This window comes from Oryctolagus cuniculus, chromosome 13, assembly GCF_051225735.1.
Source record: "Oryctolagus cuniculus isolate XC-2025 breed Fujian yellow rabbit chromosome 13, ASM5122573v1, whole genome shotgun sequence".
Taxonomy (NCBI): Eukaryota; Metazoa; Chordata; class Mammalia; order Lagomorpha; family Leporidae; genus Oryctolagus; species Oryctolagus cuniculus.
Window position 1 is genome coordinate 26,991,686 of NC_142879.1, and position 18,982 is coordinate 27,010,667.

The 18,982-nt window shown below is 44.9% G+C and overlaps 1 protein-coding gene across 3 annotated transcripts in view; it reads right to left on the bottom strand.

Annotated features, from left to right (window-relative positions):
- PACC1 (proton activated chloride channel 1) overlaps positions 1-18,982 on the bottom strand; it is a 160,833-nt gene that overhangs the window by 125,825 nt on the left and 16,026 nt on the right. For all 3 annotated transcript variants that reach the window (XM_089312155.1, XM_070055264.2, XM_089312156.1), the window contains one exon: positions 16,890-17,014. The gene's annotated coding sequence lies outside the window, so the exon portion shown is untranslated. The remainder of the gene's footprint in view (positions 1-16,889; positions 17,015-18,982) is intronic.

Genomic DNA, 18,982 nt, shown 5'->3' on the forward strand with positions numbered 1-18,982 from the left:
TTTAATAACCTTTTGGGGCATTTTCAACTCAGTTTTAAATTGGGAGATTCTTCTGCTTAAAAGCACACAGAGGGGGCTGGTGCTGTGGTGTAGTGGGTAAAGCCATTGCCTGCAGTGCCAGCATTCCTTATGGATGCAGGTTCAAGTCCTGGCTGCTCTACTTCAGATCCAGCTCTCTGCTATGGCCTGGGAAAGCAGCAGCAGATGACCCAAGTCTTTGGGCCCCTGCACCCATGTTGGAAACCCAGAAGAAGCTCCTGGCTCCTGGCTTCAGATCGGCACAGCTCCAGCCGTTGAGGCCATATGGGGAGTGAACCAACAGATGGAAGACCTCTGTCTCTCTCTGCCTCTGCCTCTCTGTAACTTTCAAATAAACAAATGAATTAAAAAAAAAAAAAGAATGAATGGAAATCACAAGTTTAAAAAAAAAGCACAGATAATTTGTCTAAGGCCACAAAGGTGATACATGGTTGAGATGCAAGAGTTGGTTTTTCTATCTATGAATTCAGGCTTTCACAGACGGACACCGTTTTTACTTTCTAAGGTTGGGAAGTTAACAGTTAATCCAAAGATTGATTACAGCTAGGGATTTTTTTTTAAGATTATTTATTTATTGATTTATTTGAAAGTCAGAGTTATACAGTTACACAGAGAGAGGACAGCCAGAGAGAGAGAGAGACAGCCAGAGAGAGAGAGAGAGAGAGAGAGAGAGAGAGAGAGAGAGGTCTTATATCCAATGGTTCACTCCCCAATTGGCCGCAACGGCCGGAACTGTGCCAAACAGAAGCCAGGAGCCAGGAGCTTTTTCCGGGTCTCCCATGTGGGTGAGGGGCCCAAGGCCTTGGGCCATTTTCTACTGCTTTGCCAGGCCATAGCAGAGAGCTGGATTGGAAGTGGAACAGCTGGGTCTCGAACCAGCGCCCATATGGGATGCCAACGCTGCAGGCCAGGGCGTTAACCCATGGCATCACAACGCCAGCCCCTACAGCTAGGGACTTCTAGTGGGAATGTCTCTAAATTCCTCTAGTATCATTACTTATTGTTCTCCAAGAACCAGAAAATCTGGCTAATGGTATCTAATCCACTCTCAGCACAAAGCTATGATCCAACATCATACTACGCATATGAAGACAGATGGAGGGCGCATGTCAGGAGATCTGCCAGTCGCTGCTTGACAACCATTATGTCCACAGTCACTGTTAGGGCTTTGGCTTTAAGAGATGCCAGGCTAACGTTACTTCAGTGAGTATTCGTAGAGCAATATTTGGTTTCTTGCCTGGATGCCCAGAAGAATTTAGAACAAATGTAAATTATAGTCCCCACCTTCAACAACCCAACGCTTTGGTAGAAAGATAAGATTTGTTATGAAATCTTCGAAAGGTAATTTACAAAGCACAGTGGACGCAAGTGCCCATCTACCTGGTATACAGAGAAGGCCTCTTAGAGGAAGTAGGTGTTGAGCATAGTTAGGACTTGTGGGAGCAGGAAGGAGAAAGGGTTTCCAGTCTGAGGGAGGACAGTATCAAGCATAGACAGGGTATGGAGCTGTGTGATTCCCAATCTTGCGTATGTTACCTGAGTCCTTGTAAAACCAGATTTCAGTGCATCTCTGAGCCTCTGTTGTTACTATTCCCTCTTTTGGAAAAAGCATCCCTTCCTTATTTCCTTGTGCTCCTATCTCTTATGTCCCATCTACCTGTTAAACACTCCTCCTTGTCAGTTCAATTTAACTTCTGCTTCTAAACTGTCTCTGGTCCCCCTGCTCTGTCCTCATCATGGCATTAACCATGGGGCATGACTGTTAGTAAGCCTGTGTCCTCCATCTTTGAGATGTTCTTATATCGCCATCAGTTGAATAAACACAGATGAAAAATGGAAGTATACACTGAATGAATCTGCAAAAAGACAGTCCTACTATAGGTTCTCCTAGAACCAGTGGTGCCCCGAGCCACTAGATGTACATGGTACGTCAAACAATTCATAGAAAAATGGAATTAAAAGATAAGTTTATGTTGACATCAAAGTTTCATAATATATATTTTAAATGAACTTTTTGAAGACCTTCTGTATGGATGGATGTCAAAACAATTTTACACCAAAATAAATGTTTTAATTCATGTTCCATGAACTTTGTGAAGTATTCTTGTATTACGTATAATAAATCTGAGCAGAACTAATGATTATTTGATGAATGACTGATGGAATGACTTCTACATATGTTATAATGAAAACACATCGTCACAAATCAGAACTGAAGCAACAGTAGGAGTTCATCCAGGGCAGGACATGAAGCATGCAAAACAGCCTGTGCAGGGCTGCAGGTAAGAGTGTGCGCTTCATGCAAGTGGTTCAGCAATAGCTAACAGACCAGGGGTGGGAGAAGAGGCCCGCCCAGTGAGTAGGAGCCAGACTTCAGGGGAATGAAACTGTTTCCTGAGGACAATGGCACGTAATAAGAACCTTTAATTTACACAGGGTGTGTGGCAAGGTTTTTTCTTTCTTTTTTTTCTAAGGAAAAAGGCCCCCCAGCTGAAACGTGGGGGATGGATTGAGCAAAGCCAGAAGCAGAGAGGAGTGGTTTTAAGGCTGTTGTGGACATGTGGGTCTGAGGGTGTGAGTGCACACAAGGGGTGGCTGTGGGGTTGGAGTAAAGCAGGTGATCTGAGATGTGAGGGAAGCAGAATGCACAGGCCTCAGAGACAGCCAGTGCTGGAGGTGGCAGTTGGTTCTGGTGACTCTCTGGCGTGGAAGGATGAGAATGCTAAGGATTCTGGCTTGGGAGACTGGGGGTCAATTGCAAGTGAGATAAGGGAAGCTGGGGAAAGAGGTACAAGTAGACAGAGAGGGAAAAAAGATGATTTATTTCCACAAACTTTTTTATACATAGGCTTTCTTTTGAAAGTCTTAATTACACAATATACTGATATATATACACAGATCTAGATATAGTATGCTTTTCAATTTATGTAACAATTATCTTCCCATGTTATTATAAAGTCTTCAAAAACATTATTATTAGTAGTATTATTTTGACAGGCAGAGTGGACAGTGAGAGAGACAGAGAGAAAGGTCTTCCTTTGCCGTTGGTTCACCCTCCAATGGCCGCCGCGGCCAGCGCGCTGCGGCCGGCGCACCGCGCTGATCCGATGGCGGGAGCCAGGTACTTATCCTGGTCTCCCATGGGGTGCAAGGCCCAAGCGCTTGGGCCATCCTCCACTGCACTCCCGGGCCACAGCAGAGAGCTGGCCTGGAAGAGGGGCAACCGGGACAGAATCCGGCACCCCGACCGGGACTAGAACCCAGTGTGCCGGCGCCGCTAGGCGGAGGATTAGCCTAGTGAGCCGCAGCGCCAGCCCCAAAATATTATTTTTAATAAGGGGCAAGCCACAAAGAAATGTTCACATTGTCAGAAAAGGGGAGAAGGCCAGCGCCGCGGCTCACTAGGCTAATCCTCCGCCTAGCGGCGCCGGCACACCAGGTTCTAGTCCCGGTCGGGGCGCCGGATTCTGTCCCCGTTGCTCCTCTTCCAGGCCAGCTCTCTGCTGTGGCCCGGGAGTGCAGTGGAGGATGGCCCAGGTGCTTGGGCCCTGCACCCCATGGGAGACCAGGAGAAGCACCTGGCTCCCGCCATCGGATCAGCGTGGTGCGCCAGCCGCAGCGCGTCGGCCATGGCGGCCATTGGAGGGTGAACCAATGGCAAAGGAAGACCTTTCTCTCTGTCTCTCTCACTGTCCACTCTGCCTGTCAAAAAAAGAAAAGGGGAGAGTCAGAGATGCTGAGTAAAGAGCACATGGCCAAGAGCAGGTCAGCCAGCCCCTTCCGGGATAGGGCAGAGAAAGCGCATAAAGAGCCTACTGTTGTATGCAGAGAACCCAGCCAGGGTGTGATCACTGGCAGAGAGCCTACAAAAGGGGTGCCTCATGCCAGTGGGTGCCTGGATTCCTTGGCGAGTGCCAATACACCCTGCCTCACTTCCCCTGCACCAGCCTGGGTCACAGGACCTTGCCTGAAGCCCCTCCCAGGTAGTCTCAGAGCACTGAAGCAGACTTACGACTGTCATTCATGTGCTGTACATTAACTCACCGAAACCTCATAAAACAATCCTGCAATGTGAGAAGACTCTGTCCATGTTGCCCAGGAGGAAATGAGGTGCAGGGAGGTTAGGGGAACTGCTCGAATTCACCTGGCACTTGGTAGTAGAGGTGGAAATGAAACCCTGCTCTCCCTGTGGCTCCATACCGTTTCTCCACGTGCAGCAGAGCTCCCCCAGCCCCATGCCCTACGAGCTTGTCTGTGCCCCAACCTCAGCCCTGCCTGGCGTTCTCTGGTGGAGGGTCTCACTGCCAGAGTCTATGATGAAACTTTATGAATTCCTCTGCTTAACAAATATGTATCAAGTATGTGAGAGGTCTTCAAAAAGTCCATGGAAAATGCACATTGTCTTTTAATTCCATATTCCACAAGCGTTTTGAAGAATCATTGCATAAACAGTAAGTGCCAGGCATCGTGCTGGACCACTGGTTGTTTTCCTGCTGACTGCTGGTCACCCAGGACCATCAGCTGCCAGAGCCTGCTCTGTCCTCAGTGCACCTGGGCAGAGCTGTCTGTAGCCAGCTCAGGCCTGCCTCAGGGCACAGGTGACTCCTCTTGATCACCCCTGTGCATCAGCAGCCCTCGCTGGCCTCACTTTTTGCCCTTTCTTGTCATCCCTGTTTCGTAAATGGGACCTGGCATAGTCACACTGAACCTGTTCCACTTAATGACAGCTCAACTAGTCACTGCCACCATCAAAGAAAGGTGGTCAGAGGATGCAAAAGAACTGAAGCAGCCACCATTGGATTCTTGCTAAATAAAATGGTGAGGTGGAGGTTAAAGGGGAAGCTAGCTGCCAATATGCACACTCTCTCTCCTGGGTGGGAGGTCTGAGAGGTGTCACAGAGGTTGAAGAAACTGAGGTGGGGAGTAAAATGACGACCTCAGCTTCACACAACATTATTGTGGATTTCTGTATTTGTAAAAGTAATGCATATTCATTGCAGAAATCCTCTGTGAGCAGTATAAGCAGACAGGAACTGAGGCACGGATGTCAGGCTGGGCACAAAGCCAGTCCTTAGGAAGGGCCTGGGGAAGAGGAGTCCCAACAACTTCCTCTCCTCACCCTTCTCTCTTTGTGGCTTTCGGTGCTGTTGGTTCACCTGCAGGACTCATTAACACGCCAGTTACTGGGGCTCACCCTGGAGCTTCTGACTGAGCAGGTCTAGGGCAGAGCCAAGAGTCTACATTTCTGACAGGTTCCCAGGGACTGCTGCTGCTACTGCTGATTCAGGGACCACACTCTGAGAACCACTGCCAGACAACAACATGGCAGGCAGACATCCACCAAGACTGTGACCACCTCCTGGGTTCCAAGTGAAACCTAGTCTCTCCTTATGGTCCTGTCTGGCGACACCAAAGCCAGGATGTCAGCACCTCCCTGTCAGAAAGAGACTCCCAACACACACACACACACACACACACACACACACCATGATGAGGCCCAAGAGGGTGACAAGGTCTTGCTAAGCCCATTCCCTGAGGGTATTCCTGAGGTTAGGTCCCTCAGGGCTTTCTGAGAACTGAAGCAATTCTCAGGCAGTTCTCTCACAGTCACACTTTCCTTAGCAGTGGTTAAGGAGGGTCTCTCCCTGTTCAGGACCCTCCCTTGGAAGGGCTCCTTCCTGAGAATTCATCAAGCAGGTATTATGAGGAAAGTCCTGGTGGCCAGGGTCCTCTGCAGGGTATGGCCAGTAAGGAAGGAGGTCTCAGCTTCGGCTCACTTTGCTCAGAAGCTCATCAGACAAAGACTCTGAGAGGCAGCCAACAGGTGAGAACTTGTTCATGGTGAAGCCATAGAGGAGTTTACACTCTGGTGACAACAATAAAACAACATCTATGAGAGGCCTTGCCTTGAAAGACTGTAAAAAAAAAAAAAAAAAAAAAAAAGCCAAAATTTACTGTGCTCCTACTTGTGTCAGATACCAAGCATTTTATGTTGATCATCTGACTTCATCTTCCCTAAAAAACCATTAATACATAGATGGTACAATTACATCCATCCTACAGGTGAGGGAACTGAGGCACAGGAAGGCTAGGTTATTTGCTCAAGATCATGCAAGATTTTTTTTTAAATTACCTTTTAAAAATATTTATTTATTTGAAATTGATGAACAGAAACAGAGAGAGAGAGATGGTACATCCACTGGTTCCCTACCCAAATGGTTGCCAATGGCAGAGGCTGAGCTAGGTGAAAGCCAGGAGCCAGGAAATCCATCCCAGTCTCCTGAGTGGGTGGCAGGGGCCCAAGCACTTGGGCCATCCTCCGCTGCTCTCCCAGACCCACAAGCAGGGAGCTAGATCAGAAGTGGAACAGTTGGGACATGAACCAGTGCTCATATGGAATGCTGGCATGGCTTAACCTGTTGGGCCACAACACCATCTGCCCTACTCAAGCTCTTAACCAACATTCTATAGTTGCTCTGGAGAGAAACCAGAATCCCTCCCAGCCCACCCCGCAGAAAATATTGTGGAGGGAAGAGAAGTTACACATATATTCAGTCAGCATGAAAGCCTCTATTTTCTGAGCTCTTCCCATCTAACCAGGCAGATTTTTGAGCATACAAGCCCTAAGGCATATCCTGCCACCTCTGCCTCATGTTGCCTTTAAATCACTGCCTATGTAGACAGCAAACCCTTAAACTCAGGTCAAAGTTTCTTATGATCTTTAAAAGCTATTACAAACCAAACCAGCCTGAAGCTTTGTGATACATGGTAAAGTTGACTCCTTAACTTTACCTCTATGATTTAATTTTCATACATTTCCATTTATATTTGGAGTAGTTTAACATAGACACTAAAGTGCTATTTTTTTTTTTTTTTTTTTTGACAGGCAGAGTGGATAGTGAGAGAGAGAGACAGAGAGGAAGGTCTTCCTTTGCCATTGGTTCACCCTCCAATGGCCGCCGCGGCCGGGGCGCTGCGGCCGGCGCACTGCGCTGATCCGGTGGCAGGAGCCAGGAGCCAGGTGCTTTTCCTGGTCTCCCATGGGGTGCAGGGCCCAAGCACCTGGGCCATCCTCCACTGCACTCCCGGGCCACAGCAGAGAGCTGGCCTGGAAGAGGGGCAACCGGGACAGAATCCAGCGTCCCAACCGGGACTAGAACCCGGTGTGCCGGCGCCGCAAGGCGGAGGATTAGCCTAGTGAGCCGCGGCGCCGGCTAAAGTTCTATTTTTAAAAAATTCTGGAGTTAAGTAAAAAGAAATAACACACAAAGAAAAGCCAGCAAAGATTAAAACAAACAAACAAAAGGTTGTCCCACTTAAAAATAAGTCCTTGGGTTGACTTGAAAAAAATTCAAATACTTCCCCTCCCCCAATGATCTGAAATTACCTCTCTACCTCCCCCTTCTATAATTCTTTAAAAGGTCTTGGGTTCCATTTCAAAATAAGTTCTATATTTCTAGGGGTGACACATACCAAGTAACCAGAAACTGACTTTGGCTTGGCAAGGCTCCCAGTTCTCATAAACATGCAATCACTAGTTCCTTTTAGGATGATGAATACTATTGATTGGCTCAGATCAGCTTGTGACCCAGCAGTGGTATTAGACATTGGCTATAAAACATCTCCTTATGAATTTTTCATTGGCTTGAGAGTCTGAAGAGCTGGGAAGCTGCCTCCCGGAGTGCTCACTCTCCCTCCTTGGCCTCCCTCCTCCTCCCTGTGTCTCAGGACTGATGATGCCACACTGCAGGGCCACGTTATTGGATCACAGTGATTTGCTTTACTGCCTGATTTTCTGAGTAGAATCCAATTTCTTTTTCACTTGCAGTGGGCTTACGAGTAGTCATGTGCTTTTTGTTTTGTGATGGCATCACAGGATTACTAGAAGATACAGTAAACTGAAGTCATTTCCCATTAACCCTATTCCTCATAATACTAAGACATTGTGTCACTCTGCCCTTGCAGCATCCTGGGTATTTTCCAGGAGAAACTGTGCTTGCAGCAACTCAAGTAAAAGATGACAAAGAGACAAACTCTTGGGGGCAGGATAGGGCACTTCCAAACACCCTATCTCACAATTCTCCTAACAAAAGGAGGGGTACTTTCACATCAGCAGAAACTAAGTATCTGAGAGGTTTGATATTCTCTCAGAGATTCATACTGCAGATTTATTTTTTACTTTTAAAATTTATATCTATTTATTTGAAAGGCAGAGACAGACAGAGAGATCCTCCATGGCCAGTACTGGGCCAGGCTGAAGCTAGGAGCCAGGAACTCCATCTAGAGCTCCCACGTGGGTGGCAGGAACACAATTACTTCAGCCGTCAATACTGCCTTCCAGAGTCTGCATTAGCAAGAAGCTGGAGTCATGAGCAGATCTGGGTACTCAATCAGATCCTCTGGACACAGGTATCTTAACCTCTAGGCCAACTGCCTGCCCCCATACTGTGGGTTTATCAAGCCCATGTTGAAGCTGGTGGTAAGGTGAGGACTCCAGATCTGATCCAGTGGCTGAAACAAACTCAAGAGCTACCTTCTTTTAAGAAAACAGGGAAAGCTTCACTCAGAGCAAGACTCTTCCCTGCTCCATCTTCATTAGTTCTTTTTATTTTTTTAAATGTATTTATGAATTTGAAAATAAGTGTGACAGAGAGAAAGGGAGAGACGAAGACAAAGAGATCTTCAGTCCACTGGTTCACTTCCCAAATGCCCACAACAGTCAGACCAAAGCTGCGAGCCAGAAACTCCATCTGGGTCTCCCACATGGGTCATAGGGATCAGGTCACCTTCTTCTGCCTCCCAGGCACATTAGCAGGAAGCTGGATTGGAAGAGGAGGATCCAGGACACAATCCCAGGCACTCTGATATGGGATGTGAGGTCTCAAGTGGTGGCTTTCCCTGCTGTGCCACACTACCTGCTCCACCACTGGTTCTTTTATTGTAGACTTGGACAGCATGAAAAATTCAAATCCTTGGGGCCAGGGCTATGGCATAGAGAATGGGTAAGGCAGCTGCCTGTGGCACCAGCATCACATATGGGCACTGGTTTGAGTCCTGGTTGCTCCACTTCCAATCCAGCTCCCTGTTAATGACCTGAGAAAGCATCAGACAATAGCCCAAGTGCTTGGGACCCTGCACCCACCTGGGAAACCCAGATAAAGCTCCTGGCTCCTGGCTTCAGTCTGGCCCAGCCCTGGCCACTGCAGCCATTTGGGGAGTGAACCAGCGGATGGAAAATCTCTCCCTCTCTGCCTCTCCTTCTCTGTAACTAACTTTCAAATTAACTAATTAATTAATCTTTTTTTTTTTTTGACAGAGTGGACAGTGAGAGAGAGAAAGGTCTTCCTTTGCCGTTGGTTCACCCTCCAATGGCCACCGCGGCCAGCGCACCGTGCTGATCTGAAGGCAGGAGCCAGGTGCTTCTCCTGGTCTCCCATGGGGTGCAGGGCCCAAGCACTTGGGCCATCCTCCACTGCACTCCCTGGCCACAGCAGAGAGCTGGCCTGGAAGAGGGGCAACCGGGACAGAATCCGGCGCCCTGACCGGGACCAGAACCCAGTGTGCCGGCGCCGCTAGGTGGAGGATTAGCTTAGTGAGCCGCGGCGCCGGCCATAATTAATCTTTTAAATAGCTGAAGTCCTCATGTCTAATCATGTCAAATCAGAGCTTTGCTTCCAATAGCACTTGTATATATTTTAAATGGGTTAAAATAAATTCCAAGCACCAAGTTTGGGGAGAAAGTAAATCATACCAAGTCAGTGGCTACTCTATGAAATGGGCAGAAGGATGACTAGCGGTTGCTGGGGTAGACTGGAGGACCGAAGGATGGTGTGTGTATATGACTTTCTCTTTTGAATGTGGCAATCTCCCAAGTCCTGCTTGCTCTGTAAAACATGGAGAGCCCGAGAAAACCCTAAAACAGTAAGCATTCTGAGTCTCCGTGCTCTGGTCAACTATTGCCAAATATTTTGATGTATACTCAAAGGAGAAAGAAAAAGAAAAAAGAAAAAAAAAGCAAAGGAATCAGGAAGTGCCAGTTATAAATGAAAACAAGAACTTGTCCTGGTTTCAGCCTCTGCTGAGGGAATCTAGACCCAACCCAGGAACAGTAGCCAATTTACAAAATACATCATTCATTTTGTTCCCAGTGGAGACGAAAATGCTGAGACGCCTGAGAAGCCTGTGTTGTTTTTCCTTCTGGACATTAAAATTTCACCTATCTGTCTCTTGATTTTATAAAGCCCCCAAATGATCCCAAAGAACTCCTAAAAGTTAACTTCTGACTCAGAGTGAAAGGAAATGTCACAGTGCAGATTCCTGACGACTCATTAATCCAGCGCCCAAGCTGGAGTTGGCCATGATTTTGCAAGGAGCTCACTGCGAGCACATCCATTTCATGGTCATCTCAAGACCCCTCGGATGGCAAGAGCTTTGGCTACTCTTTTTGGCAAAAATCTCATACCAACTCCACAGTCCTCGAGCCCTCAGGACTTTCCTGTAAATTTATATTTTTCAGTACATTTTTAATCAGAGATGACATACAAAATACTGCATTAAACTCAAGGATAGCCATTTTGGAATATCACAGGTGACAGGCACTTCCTTCTGCTCTCTAAATCACTGACTAGACCTATGGGCCGCTCTTTCCATGGACAGCTTCTCTCTGCCTTCTGTTATTTTACCCTGAAGATAACAACTACACGCTGTGGACCATTACAAAGTCATTTCCTTACAACCACACTCGCCTCATGCTTTGGAAGGCCCACTCCCCTGACTTTTCTTAGTGGTGTAAACAAAGCTAAGAGTGCCTCCCAAGAACTCACTGGTCAAGCCCATGCCCTGAAAGGCTTTTAAACCTGGAAAGGATTGTAGAGGTCACTTAGCCTAAGCCCAATATTAAAAATGAAGTGGCTCTTAAGAGAAGAGTCTGGGCCGGCGCCACGGCTCACTCGGCTAATCCTCCGCCTGCGGTGCTGGCACCCAGGGTTCTAGTCCCGGTTGGGGCGCCAGATTCTGTCCCGGCTGCTCCTCTTCCAGTCCAGCTCTCTGCTGTGGCCTGGGAAGGCAGTGGAGGATGGCCCAAGTGCTTGGGCCCCTGCACCCCATGGGAGACCAGGAAGAAGAACCTGGCTCCTGACTTCGGATCGGCGCAGCGCACCAGCCGTAGCAGCCATTTGTGGGGTGAACCAACAGAAAAAAAGGAAGACCTTTCTCTCTCTCTCTCTCTAACTCTGCCTGTCAAAAAAAAAAAAAAAAAAAAAAGTTTGATGTCAAGTAGTAATAAGGTTTGATTGGCTTCTTTAAAATTGTAACCATGATGATGGGGCTACATGGCAGGGGAAGACTTCAGTCCCATGTGTCTTTGAGGGGGACTGTGCCTGGTCTCATGACAAAGATGATACAAGATGACAGAGCATCTCGGCAGGCGGTTTGCATCTGTGGGTGAGAGAGTGGGTTGATTCTGATGACTGCTGAGCTCTTCCTTCCTCCTATTCTAAAAAGGTGACTAGCCAAGCACTGACTGGTCTTGTGAGAGCCCTTCACATGAGCACTACAGACTGTGAAAATTCATTCATTTTTTATTTTGGTGGAAAATGTCTTTCCTAACCAATGGTGTGATGACAATACAGAAGCATATTTCCAATTCCAGCTTAGAGAAATAGTGTGGGGAAACAAAAAGCAAACAGAAAGGAACTCTTCTTCAGGCTCTAAGGAGAGGGTGGCTCTCTCCATGGGCCGGTGAATGGCTTGCAGGATCACTTCTGGAACCTCATGTGTCCTCAGGCCTCCACATGCACTGCTGGCGGGGGCGGGGGAGGATTACTGGCCTACAGGATGGTAGGTCTTTTCAGGCTTGTATTGTCTTCAAGTGTGTCCCACTGGTTGAAGATTGCCTTCTCTTTCCCATTCTGACTCATTCAAGTCAACCTCAGCTTAGTTTGAAACTATTTCAGCACCTCACTATTCCAACTAAGAGCCCATCAGTAGTCGGATCCCACCAATAGGCAGAGACCTATTCATCCCAGCCAACCCATTTCGTCCCTTAGCCGAACAATGCTCAGTGATGTCATGGAAACAAGTTGTAATCTGGCTCTGCTCTCTTCGTGGTTCTTCGCTCTTTTGCATATACTTTCTCCCAACCTGGTGTCTCTTACTATTCTTTATAGTCATACTTCTACACTGCCCACAACACAAGCTACCACTGATGCTCTAGGAGGTCATCAGAAACTGTTGATTATCCAGCCATTGGGAACAGAATGTCTCACTGGAAGCTATTGACAGGTAGACCCTAAACTGGACTGGTGTGTAGTATGAATACTCTGGGCAAGTTAGTCATTTGCAGGTGGCTGTCTACAAAGGAAACAAGTTAAACACCTCTACCCTTTCTCTTTCTTTCCTCCCATTCCCACCACTCCTTGAGAGGGTAATCTCTACAGGGTATTTCAAAAAGTTCACAGAAAATGGATTTTAAAAATAAGTTAATTTTCAGGGCAGATGTTTGACCAGGACTTCAGATGTCCACATCTTATACTGGAGCGCCAGGATTTGAGTCCTGGATCTGCTACCAATTTAGATTTCCTGCTAATGTGCATCCTTGGAGGCAGCAGTGATGGCTCAAATGATTAGGTCCCTATCACCCAGGTGGGAGAAATGGATTGAGTTCTTGGCTCTGGGCTTTGCCTGGACCAGCCTCGGTTGTTGCAGGCATGTGAGGAGTGAACCATTGGAAGGGAGATTTGTCTCTATCTCTCAGCCTTTCAAATAAATAAGATCCATTTTTAAATGTTTTAAAGTTTATTTTGATGTAAAAAATTGAAATTCAAGCATTTGAGGGGAATCAAAAAGTTCACTAAAAATGAATATTATTGGGGCAAGCATGGGGCACAGTGAGTACAGCCACGGCCTGCAGTGCTGGCAACCCATATGGGTACCAATTCTAGTCCAGCTGCTCCACTTCTGATCCAGCTCCCTGCTAAATATACCTGGGAAAGCAGTGACAGATGGCCCAAATCCTTGGGCCCCTGCATCCATGTGGGAGACCTGGAAGAAGCCCCTGCCTCCTGGCTTCAGATTGACCCAGCTCTGGCCATTGCGGCCATTTGGGGAATGCATCAGAGGCTGGAAGATTCATATTTCTCTCTCTCTCTCTCTCTCTCTCTCTCTCTCTCTCTGCCTCTCTGTAACTCCGTCTTTCAAACAAATAAATAAGTCTTTTTAAAAAATGAGTATTATTAAAAAAATTCTATATGGATTTCAAAAATTTTTGTAGCAACATAAATGTATCTGTTCATTCTACTTTTCAATGAGCTTTTTGAAGTACTCTCATATCTACTGTCTTTATATCATCCCTTGTCCACTTAACTCTTGATTCATTTCCTATACTCCATCTACATATATGCAAACTCTGGAACTGCTCACTCTAGCTGACAGGTGGACCAGTTTTTCTTGAATTTTGTCCCCACCAATCTTCCTAATGAGTTCTTTACTTTCTATATCTCCTTTCTGGTGATCTCAAGTACTTTACCACTTCAATTAATACCCCAGGTAGATGTTTTTTAGATAGTAATCCTAGTCTAACTTACCTACAGAATTCTAGTTTCGTATTTTCAATTATGGGATCACTTCATTTATCACCTAATCTTCCAAATACAGCAGTTTAAAAGTGAAAATAATTTTGTCCCTAAATCAATTCCCCTTCTCAATATTAATAAAAGAAAATATGCCATTAACATTGAAATCAGGTTCAAAACCGAGTCATCTTTCACTCTTCCATCTCTCTCAACCCCATAGTTAATGAGCAACAAGTCATAGAACTAAAAAGTATTCATTCAATACCTTCTATATATCAGGTACACTGTATATATGTAGTGTTGCAAAAATAAAGGAGACAGAAAAAGAGAGCTAGAGGAAAAAAAAAAAAAAAAACAGAGACAAGATCTTACCCTTAATAAACGTACAGGTTAATAATGAGAAACACAGACATTCAGCAATCTCACAAATAAGTTTAGAATTCCAAGTTTGAACAGTGCTTGAAAGAAAGCTATATGCTACTCTGAGAACTTGTTTTAAGAGGAAGACAGAACAATCATTCATTCATTTGATGAATACTTATTGCATATCTACTGAAGGCCAGGCAGTCTGGGTACCAGTCTTTCAATCTCACTTCTGCATTGCCTCTGAAGTCTATGGCCTGTCCTTGCTACTAGTCTTTCCAAAGCTTTCCAAGAGATTCTCCATCCTCTGTCTCTCCAAATTTAACTAACTCATCCCATATGCCTCTATCAGACAAATATAAGGGTACTTCAAAAAGTTCATAAAAAGGTAAGTTTATCTTGGTGCCAAAAAACTGAAAATCATGTAAGCTTTTTCATAACTTTTCCAAAAACTATTTGAAGACCCTCACATAACATGGACACAATGAGCTATAAGGTTGCTTTCTTGTTTTGAAGGCTCTCTGGTGACAACAATATAATTGAAACTCTTGCAGTTAGGTATTCAAGACTCCCATCCTGAGACCTGACCTGTAATTTTTGCTTTTGGTTTTATCTTCAAGTTCTCTTTCATGTGTACCTGTCCTCCAGTCAAACAGGATTACTCAGTGTTCACAAATACATCACATACTTGGAGCCATGATTTCCTTACTGAAAGCCTTCCTTCCTAAAAGTTCAGCTTAATAGCTTTATAATTACAAGAATGTTTCCCTCATTCTCTTCAGTAGTTTGCATAGATGGCAAAGCCTGAGTTCTCATCACATTTATGGTAAGTCCACAAGTCCACCCACCACTGCACATATGACTTGGAAGGTCCTTGGAAGGGGACCTTCTCATTACAGATACTCAAGTATTGACTAAATAAATATTACCAGTATTGATTTCTAGTAGTTTCTTTTTTTTTTTTAATTTATTTTTGATAGGCAGAGTGGACAGTGAGAGAGAGAGACAGAGAGAAAGGTCTTCCTTTGCCATTGGTTCACCCTCCAATGGCCGCCACAGCCGGCACACCACGCTGATCCGAAGGCAGGAGCCAGGTGCTTCTCCTGGTCTCCCATGGGGTGCAGGGCCCAAGCACTTGGGCCATCCTCCACTGCACTCTCTGGCCACAGCAGAGAGCTGGCCTGGAAGAGGGGCAACCGGGACAGATTCCAGCGCTCCGACCGGGACTAGAACCCGGTGTGTCGGCGCCACAAGGTGGAGGATTAGCCTATTGAGCCACGGCACCGGCCAGATTTCTAGTAGTTTCAAATGCACTATTCTTTTCAACAGGGTTGTGAAGTCTTAAAGAAAAGGAACCATGCTTTCTTTTCTGTTTTCTCCACAGTTTTTAGTACAGGACTAAAGAGGAGGAATATAAATATTAGCAAAATGAACAAGTGATAAATTGTGCTTTTTCATAGGAAAAAATACTAAATTAAAATCAATAGTCAAATGTTACAATTTAAGATTAATGCCATGTTTGAACAATAGGAAAAAGAAAAAACTGGAGCTGGTATGTAAACATCCAAAAAATGTTGTTATTTTATTCTATTTATGATTCCTAAGTAACTACTGCTGCTCTGTCAGAAATCTATCACCCTTTATGTGCTTGTTTTGTAACTCTACCTTATGGAACTTCATCATTAATCCTTTAAAAAATGTCTTGGGGCCAGTGCTGTGTTGCGGTGGATTAAACCATCACCTGCAGCACTGGCATTCTTTATGGGTATAGGTTCGAGTCCTGGCTGCTCTACTTCCAACCCAGCATCCTGCTAATGCACTTGGAAAAGCAGCAGAAAGAGGAAAAGGAAGAGGGAGAGGGAAAAAAAGAGAGTTCCCAACCACTTGTTCATTCCCCCAAATCTGACAATGTCTGGGCTGGGCTGAAGCTGGGAGCTGAAAACACAATTCAGGTTCACCATGTTGGTGGCAGGAACCCAGCTACTTGAGCCATTACTGCCACCTCGCAGGGTCTGCATTAGCAGAAGCTAGAATTGAGAGTTGGAGCTGGGACATAAACCCAGGTAATCTGATAGGGGACACAGACACGCCATCCAGGCACCTTAATCCCTAGGTCAAACACCAGCCCTGAAAATCATTTTTAAGGTAGAACTAATAATACACTTGGAATACCACAATGTAAATTATAAACACTGATATAATCAACTTTGTATTATAGACAGGAAATAAGCCTAAACAAAATAAGCTCTTTACTACATTCTGTTCCAAATCAACATACTCATTTACTTGTGTTTTGCCACCTTGAATGGCAACAAAGATCTTGCAGTGATAACATGCATTCCTGGGAGCAAAATGTTCTTATGCAACAGATTGTGAGCCAAGATGTTTTCCCACAGTTTGGTCAGTTAAGAGAGACATTATCATCCTAACCAATTAGCCATAGGAATCAAATCGTCTCTCCTAGTTGCAGTCTTCATGGTAAGTTAAGCAAAACCACATGACTTAGTTCCTTTCTTTGAACTTTTCTTTGGAGAAAACTAGCAAATAAAACACTTTCAGACTTTACTGAAGTTATCCAAAAATAAAGTATGTCTCAAAGAAGTCTGGGTGACTCAGGGTGGTCACTCTCCATGTGTCTTGATTTAAACTAAGGAGCTATTTTTGGTTTGTCATAACTGGTTGGTTGTTGTGGTCTCTGACCAGGGCCAGCACATTGGTCAAAGCAGTGCTTTGTCACAGAATAGGAGCTGGTAGCAAAAAACCTGACAAGTTTCTGTCCCTTTGTGAAAGAAGAACACTGAATCACAGTGTGGTTAGATTCTGCTGCAGTGACCTCCAAAGGGCTGCTCAGGCTTTTGTTATAATGGAGTTTTAAAATTTCACATAGTGATTGTGTTTTTGGAAAGAGCAACTCACCAAGGTCTCGTGGGCTGATGGTGTTCATCGTGACTAGAACCAGAATAAAGGAGGGGCAGCTCCTTTCCTCAGATGTTACCAGGGGCTCATTCTTCCCGAGGCAAGCAAAGCACTGAGCACAGGGCCTGGAATTACAGTGTTATTTCTTATTTTACATTTACTTAGCTCCCCAAAGAATTTTTTTTAAATATTATTTGTTTAAATATATATATATATATATTTGAAAGGAGAGATTCTTCCATGTGTTTGTTCATTCCCCAAATGCCTGCAACAGCCAGGCCTGGGCCAGACTGAAGCCAGCAGCTTGGAATTAAATTTGGGTCTCCCACATGGGTGAAAGAGACCCAACTACTTGAGCCATCACTGTTGCTTTCCAGAGTGTACATTAGCAGGACACTAGAATTGAGAAAAGAGCTGGGACTGGAACCCAGGTACTCATACATAATAAAGGGAACCCAAGAGGTTCTTAAGTGACCATGCCAAATGCCTGCCCTCAAAAGGATTCTTTAGAACTATTCTCTGGAGCAGCTCCCAAAGAGCAGACCACAGAATTATGCTAGTCCATTTCTCCAGCACGAGAAAAAGCTAATTTTTAAAAAATTTAATATACACACACATGCATGTCAGACATTCAAGTCATCATTTACTTATCATTTCCTTTAAATTGCCTTTTCTCTGATACTTTTGTGCTATCAGGTTTTTCTTAAAGTTGACATGTTTTTTCTTCCAGTAAAGAATGTTGTTAGGATATGGTAGCAGTTGCTTTAAATGTCCCCACTTGGCAAATACAGAGGATGGCATCTCTATTTTTTTGGAATTTTTACCAGTCCTTGAGCCCTAAATCTGGAAACCTATGGCCTAGATATTTATAGCCTCTGTTTGTCTGATCTGTCTGGTCCCTACTCCACTGCACAGGATAAACTCTCAATGTGTCTCTTCACCAGCTTACCTCCTTCTGTGCAGTATCCTATACTTGAGACACAGAAGAGAAGGGGTATGCTAAGCAAGTAGTAGTAACTATTGGCTATTAATATTAATGCCACCAGTATTTTATCAATATTATAGAGAAAGAAAATAAGGTCAAATAAAACACTCCAAATTTTAGTGTGATAAATATGGAAGGGGGCTTTCTAACGAGCATACCAACTTGTGAACTGTTTTGTAACATGAACATATTTTCAATATTAAATGCTTCTGTCCCCTTCAATGTTTGCTCGTAGTTTGCAAACGTAAATGGTACTTTAAATGTTGCTTTTAAGAAATATGTATTACCACAGGGAAAATACAGACTTTCTATATTCAATCAGTCCAAGCCATTGCTTAGATCATGCTTCATGATAAAGATTAAATGAGAATGTAACATAACTATGTGGCTACTTTTATGCTAGCAAGACTTCCTGGCTTGAGTACAGTACTCTCGAGATACAGGTCTTATACTCAGTTAAGCCATTGATATCTCTGTATTTTGTTGGGAAATTGTTTAAGTTGCTTCAAGTCCCTGTTTATAAACCTGAGATAGTAAAATCTGCCACTAATGACCCATCATCAAGGGCATTGAAAATACCAACAATTGGGGCTGGCACTGTGGCGTAGCAGGTAAGGCCACTGCCTTCAGTGCCGGCATCCCATCTGGGCACCGGTTCTAGTCCTGGCTCTCCACTTCCAATCCAGCTCTCTGCTATGGCTGGGAAAGCAGTAGAAGATGGCCCAAGTCCTTGGGCCCCTGCATCAGCATGGGAGACCCGGAAGAAGCTCCTAGCTCCTGGCTCCTGGCTTCAGATCGGCATAGCTCTGGCCGTTGCAGCCAGTTGGAGAGTGAACCAGTGGATGGAAGACCTCTCTCTCTCTGCCTGTCTCTCTCTGCCTCTCCTTCTCTGTAACTCTTTCAAATAAATAAAATATTTAAAAAAAAATACAAACAATTGCCTTATATACTGGGAAGATAGTTATCTGCATATTTGAAAGTTATTTAACTACCATATTATGTGTACAATAAATAACAGCATAAGAATGAAAAGTGGGCTAAGTTTTATAGCAATATTAATAAGTTTCCATTTCTTCAGCATTTATTGGGTACCAGGCATTGTGCTAAA